Consider the following 6,062-nt stretch of genomic DNA (forward strand, 5'->3'; position numbering starts at 1 on the left):
TCAAGTTCATTAAGCTGAAGCATTCTTTTCTTACCAGCTGCATCTAAATCCAGGTTCAACTTCTTCAATGCCCAGTAGGCCTTATGCTCAAGCTCCGCAGGTAGATGACATCCCTTACCGTACACCAACTAAAATGGTGACATCCCAAGTGGAGTTTTGTATGCTGTTCTGTAAGCCCAAACAGCTTCATCGAGCTTTAAAGACCAATCCTTCCTTGACGGACAAACAACCTTCTCTAGAATGCGCTTTATCTCTCTGTTAGACACTTCCGCTTGACCATTTGTTTGCGGATGATAGGCAGTAGCTACTCGATGATTCACATTATAACGCTGCATCATAGAAGTGAACTTACGGTTGCAAAAATGCGATCCTTCATCACTTATGATTACCCGAGGTGTTCCAAACCTTGTGAAAATTTGCTTATGAAGAAAATTTAGCACTGCCTTTGCATCATTTGTCGGTAAAGCTTTAACTTCGACCCATTTTGAGACATAATCGACTGCCAGCAAGATGTACTGATTATTGCAAGACGAGATAAAAGGCCCCATGAAATCGATTCCCCACACATCAAAGACCTCGACTTCAAGCATCACATTTAATGGCATCTCATCCTTCCTTGACAAATTTCCCACTCTTTGGGAACGATCACACCTTAAAACAAACTGATGAGCATCCTTGAACAAAGTAGGCCAGAAAAAACCTGCTTGCAGAATACGAGCTGCCGTCTTCTCACCACCATAGTGTCCACCATAAACCGTGGAATGGCAGTCTCGTAATATCCCCTCCGTCTCACAGAACGGGATACATCTCCTGATGATCTGGTCAGCACCCTGTCTAAACAAATATGGTTCATCCCACATATACCACTTCACCTCATGCAGAAACTTCTTCTTTTGAGCGGATGTCAAATTAGGAGGCATTATATTGCTGACGAGATAGTTTACAATATCTGCAAACCATGGTTCTTCCTCCCGAATTGCAAACAACTGCTCATCCGGAAAAGATTCATTGATTAACGTCCTATCCTGTGAAGTAGAATCGGGATTCTCCAATCTAGAGAGATGGTCAGCTACTTGATTCTCAGTGCCTTTTCTATCTTTGATCTCTAACTCAAATTCCTGAAGTAAAAGCACCCAACGAATGAGTCTCGGCTTCGAATCCTTCTTGGAAACTAGATAGCGAATAGCTGCATGATCAATGAATACTATTACTTTCGTACCAAGTAGATACGATCGAAATTTCTCAAAACCAAAGACTATAGCCAAAAGCTCCTTCTCAGTAGTGGTGTAGTTCAATTGGGCACCATTTAAAGTCTTACTCGCATAGTAGACCACATGGAAGAGGTTTTTCTTGCGCTGTCCCAGAACTGCACCTACCGCATAATCACTCGCATCACACATCATCTCAAACGGTTCTGTCCAATCTGGTGCTGTAATAACCGGTGCAGTGATCAAACTCTTCTTGAGAGTCTCGAATGCTGCCAAACATTCATCATCAAATTTGAAAGGCACATCTTTCTCAAGCAAATTGCACAATGGCTTAGATATCTTTGAAAAGTCCTTGATGAATCGCCGATAAAAACCCGCATGACCAAGAAAACTACGGATTCCTTTCACAGAATTAGGTGGGGGAAGATTTTCAATGACTCCCACCTTGGCCTTGTCCACCTCCAGACCCTTGCTAGAGACCTTATGCCCAAGGATAATGCCTTCACGCACCATAAAATGACATTTCTCCCAATTGAGCACCAAATTAGTTTCCACGCATCTTTTGAGTACGGCGCACAGATTATTCAAACATTCATCATATGAGTGTCCAAAGACGGAGAAGTCATCCATGAACACTTCGACGTTATTTCCAATCATGTCAGAGAATATAGCCATCATACATCTCTGAAAAGTGGCTGGGGCGCCACATAACCCAAACGAAACTCTGCGAAAAGCAAACGTGCCAAATGGACAAGTGAAGGTAGTCTTTTCCTGATCCTCTGGTGCAATACAAATCTGATTATACCCGGAATAACCATCCAGAAGACAAAAATACTCATGACCTGCCAATCTGTCAAGCATCTGATCAATAATGGAAGAGGGAAGTGATCCTTCCTTGTGGCTTTGTTCAATTTTCTATAATCCATGCATACTCTCCATCCTGTAACTGTTCGAGTAGGGATGAGCTCATTCTTTTCATTTTCGACCATAGTGATACCTCCTTTCTTAGGTACACATTGTACGGGGCTCACCCACGAGCTGTCAGAAATAGGATAAATGATGCCTGCATCCAGCCATTTCAGAATTTCTTTCTTCACCACTTCCTTCATGATGGGATTCAGTCTTCGTTGCTGTTCCACAATTGGCTTACTACCTTCCTCTAGCAGAATTTTATGCATACAATATGAAGGACTTATCCCCTTGATGTCTGCTATGGTCCATCCTATAGCCGATTTGAATTCTCTCAAAATCCTTAAGAGCTTGTCTTCCTCACTTCCTGAAAGGTCAGATGAAATAATAACAGGTAACGTAGATGAATCACCTAAAAAAGCATATCTCAAGTGTTCAGGTAATGGCTTGAGCTCCAAGGTAGGTGCTTCCTCTATTGATGGTTTGAGCTTCCCTTCAGCATTCTTAAGGTCAGAAGTACCAAGAGATTCAAATGGTATGTCCAGCTTTCGCTTCCAGGGAGAAGCGTTCAGATATTGTAATTGCTCGTTGCCATCTTCATCATCGCTGTCAAAATCCCCCACTAAGGCCTTTTCCAATGCATCAGACATTAGCATGTGATCGAGTTCCAAAGTAACCGCAGAATCAATCACATCCAATTTTAAGCACTCCTCATCTTCTGTAGGGAATTTCATTGCCTTGAATACGTTGAAGGTCACATCCTGATCTTGGACCCGCATAGTAAGTTCACCTTTTTGCACATCTATCAAGGTACGGCCAGTAGCCAAGAAAGGCCTTCCCAAGATTATGGGAATCTTCTTATCTTCCTCAAAATCCAGAATGACAAAATCTGCAGGAAAGAAGAGCTTATCCACCTTGACGAGCACATCCTCAACTATGCCCCTTGGGTAAGTAATGGAACGGTCAGCCAATTGTAGCGACATGTATATGGGTTTTGGATCAGGCAGATCCAGCTTTTTGAAGATCGACAACGGCATCAGATTAATGCTTGCTCCCAAATCACAAAGGCACTTGTCAAAAGTCAGATTGCCAATGGTGCAAGGAATGGTGAAGCTTCCTGGATCTTTCAGTTTTGGTGGTAACTTTTGCTGCAAAACAGCGATGCATTCTTCCGTGAGAGCAACGGTTTCAAGGTCATCCAGTTTCACCTTCCTTGAAAGAATAGTCTTCATAAACTTTGCATAACTAGGCATTTGTTCCAGAGCCTCAGCGAAAGGTATATTGATATGAAGTTTCTTGAACACCTCCAGAAACTTCCCGAACTGTCTATCCAGCTTTTGTTGCTGCAATCTCTTAGGAAAAGGTGGTGGAGGATAGAGCTGTTTCTCCCCTGTATTAGCCTCAGGCAGAGTGTGTTTAACAGTAGTCTTCCTTGGTTCCGCCGCTTTCTCCTTTTGCTTAGATTCTTCATCTCTAATTTCAGCTTCTACTTCTTTTGCCTTTTCAGCATCAGCCACTTTTCCAGACCTTAAGGTAATAGCCTTGACTTGCTCTTTAGCTTCCTTCCTGCCTGGTACTTCCGTGTCACTGGGAAGAGTGCCAGGTTGACGATTGAGCACTGCATTAGCTAATTGACCGATTTGATTTTCTAAGGTCTTGATAGAAACCGCCTGACTCTTGCACAACAGCTTAAGTTCCTCAAAATCAGCACTAGTAGGTGCAGTTGTACTTCCCTGTTGAGGATATGATTGCTTTGTAGCATACTGTTGTGGTTGCTGGAATCCAGGTGGGTTAAACTGTTTACTCACTCCTTGCTGATATGGTGGCTGAATAGCATTCTGATTATTCCCCTAGTTGAAATTTGGATGATTTCTGTTGTTAGGATGATAGGTCGCTGGCACAGGCTGCTGTTGTCGCTGATAATTATTCACATACTGAACAGATTTGTTGACAAGAGAACACTGATCCGTAGCATGAGAACCTGCACAAAGCTCACAAACCATAGCTATTTGATTAACTCCATATGTAGCCAGAGAATCAACCTTCATTGATAGCGCTTGGAGCTGGGCTGCAATAGCGGTGGCTACATCAACTTCCAGAATACCTGCTACCTTGTCTGACGTCATCCTCTGAGTTGGGTTTTGATGCTCATTTGCAGCCATCGTCTCTATAAGATTATACGCCTCAGTATAGCTTTTAGCCCATAAGGCGCCTTCAGCTGCTGCATCGAGCATGGGCCGAGATTGGGCCCCCAAACCATTATAGAAACCAGTGATCACCATCCAATCCGGCATTCCATGATGTGGACATTTTCTCAACATTTCCTTGTAGCGTTCCCAAGCCTCGCACATAGATTCTGTAGGTTGCTGCGCAAACTGAGTAAGAGCACTCCTCATAGCAGCAGTCTTTGCCATCGGATAAAACTTCACCAGAAACTTTTGCGCAAGATCTTGCCACGTAGTGATGGACCCAGCTGGTTCAGAATGTAACCAGTCTTTAGCCTTGTCCCTCAGTGAGAATGGGAAAAGTCTCAACTTGATAGCCTCATCAGTCACGCCATTATACTTAAAAGTGCTGCAGATCTCGACAAAATTCCTTATGTGCATGTTGGGGTCTTCAGTTGCTGCTCCTCCAAAAGAAACAGAATTCTGCACCATCTGAATAGTGCCCGACTTGATTTCAAAGGTGTTAGCTTGAATAGTCGGATGAAGGATGCTTGACTGAATGTCATCAATTTTAGGCCGAGAAAAATCCATAAGAGCTGGATCAGCTTGAACAATACGATCTCCCATGTTTACTGGTTCTTTCTGCTCAGTTCCTGAATCCGAATCCTCAAAATCTAACTTCTCCGGAATATCAAGAACTTCGTCTGTCTCCTCAGCTGTATCTAAAGTCCTCTTGTGAGCACGAGAACGAGTTTGCATAAACGCTTGCTAAAGTACCTGAAACACAACCGGAAAAAATAAGTAACTACTACGTCCTAATCACTGAGTCCTAATGACCAATGATGGCAAGTACATAAACTAAACAAATACGCCGAGTTCCCCGGCAGCGGCGCCAAAAACTTGTTAGGGCGAAAACACGCGTTAATATTCACGCAAGTATACGCGTTCGCAAGTAATATAGAATATTTTCTAGTTCGTTCCCTCAGAGACTCAGACTAAATTATTGTCTAATTAAACTCACTCACCAATGTATGATTACTTCTCAATGTTAAGACACTAACACTTAAAATTGTTGATTAAATATTAACTATAATTAACTACTTAATTAATCACTTAACTAACACTTCAATTTATCAATAATAAAACACTCATGAGATCACAACTTTATTATTACTTCCTTCTATAGCCATTGTTATTACCTTTAGCATGTGACATTGATGATATTAATCGAATAACACGAAACTGATAAAAGCCAACTTTCATTGTACTAATACCATTCTACCAAGCATCCACAATTAAGATAGAAGTTGAATAGTCATCAATTATGTTGAGTTCCTATATGTCTACAGAAATTGACAACACAACGATTTAAGCACAAGTTATTCCTTTTGATTACATAAGGCAAATAAAACTGTTAGAGTTACCCACTAATCATGCACAACGTACATGAACCTATGCTAGCATGGCAAGTTCTAAATCTCAAGATCCACCGTCGCTTCACAAGAGATTAACACCATATCTTATATGTTCGCGACACACATAAGACGAATACGCACAACCAATACTAGATATCATGCAATCATCACACACTAAAATATTAAACGATTAACTAAAGAATTCCATAATAAATCCGTTGCAACCCCATGATCACGATTAGCCCATAATAGAACTTATCGTCATCATGGGTTCATATGAAATCATGATAAACAAATATAAGAAAATAATAACTAAACTAATTATATTAAAACAGAGTACGTCACAAGAGTAAATAAGTTCAAAG

General features: G+C 41.5%; 1 non-coding gene across 1 annotated transcript; it reads left to right on the top strand.

Annotated features, from left to right (window-relative positions):
- The first annotated feature begins 4,409 nt into the window (after window positions 1-4,409).
- LOC141701803 (small nucleolar RNA R71) lies at window positions 4,410-4,516 on the top strand. The gene has a single exon (XR_012566908.1). It is a non-coding gene; the product is annotated as a small nucleolar RNA R71 (small nucleolar RNA).
- Window positions 4,517-6,062: the final 1,546 nt, after the last annotated feature.

The sequence above is a fragment of the Apium graveolens genome, unplaced genomic scaffold (genome assembly GCF_009905375.1).
Source record: "Apium graveolens cultivar Ventura unplaced genomic scaffold, ASM990537v1 ctg4408, whole genome shotgun sequence".
Classification (NCBI taxonomy): Eukaryota; Viridiplantae; Streptophyta; class Magnoliopsida; order Apiales; family Apiaceae; genus Apium; species Apium graveolens.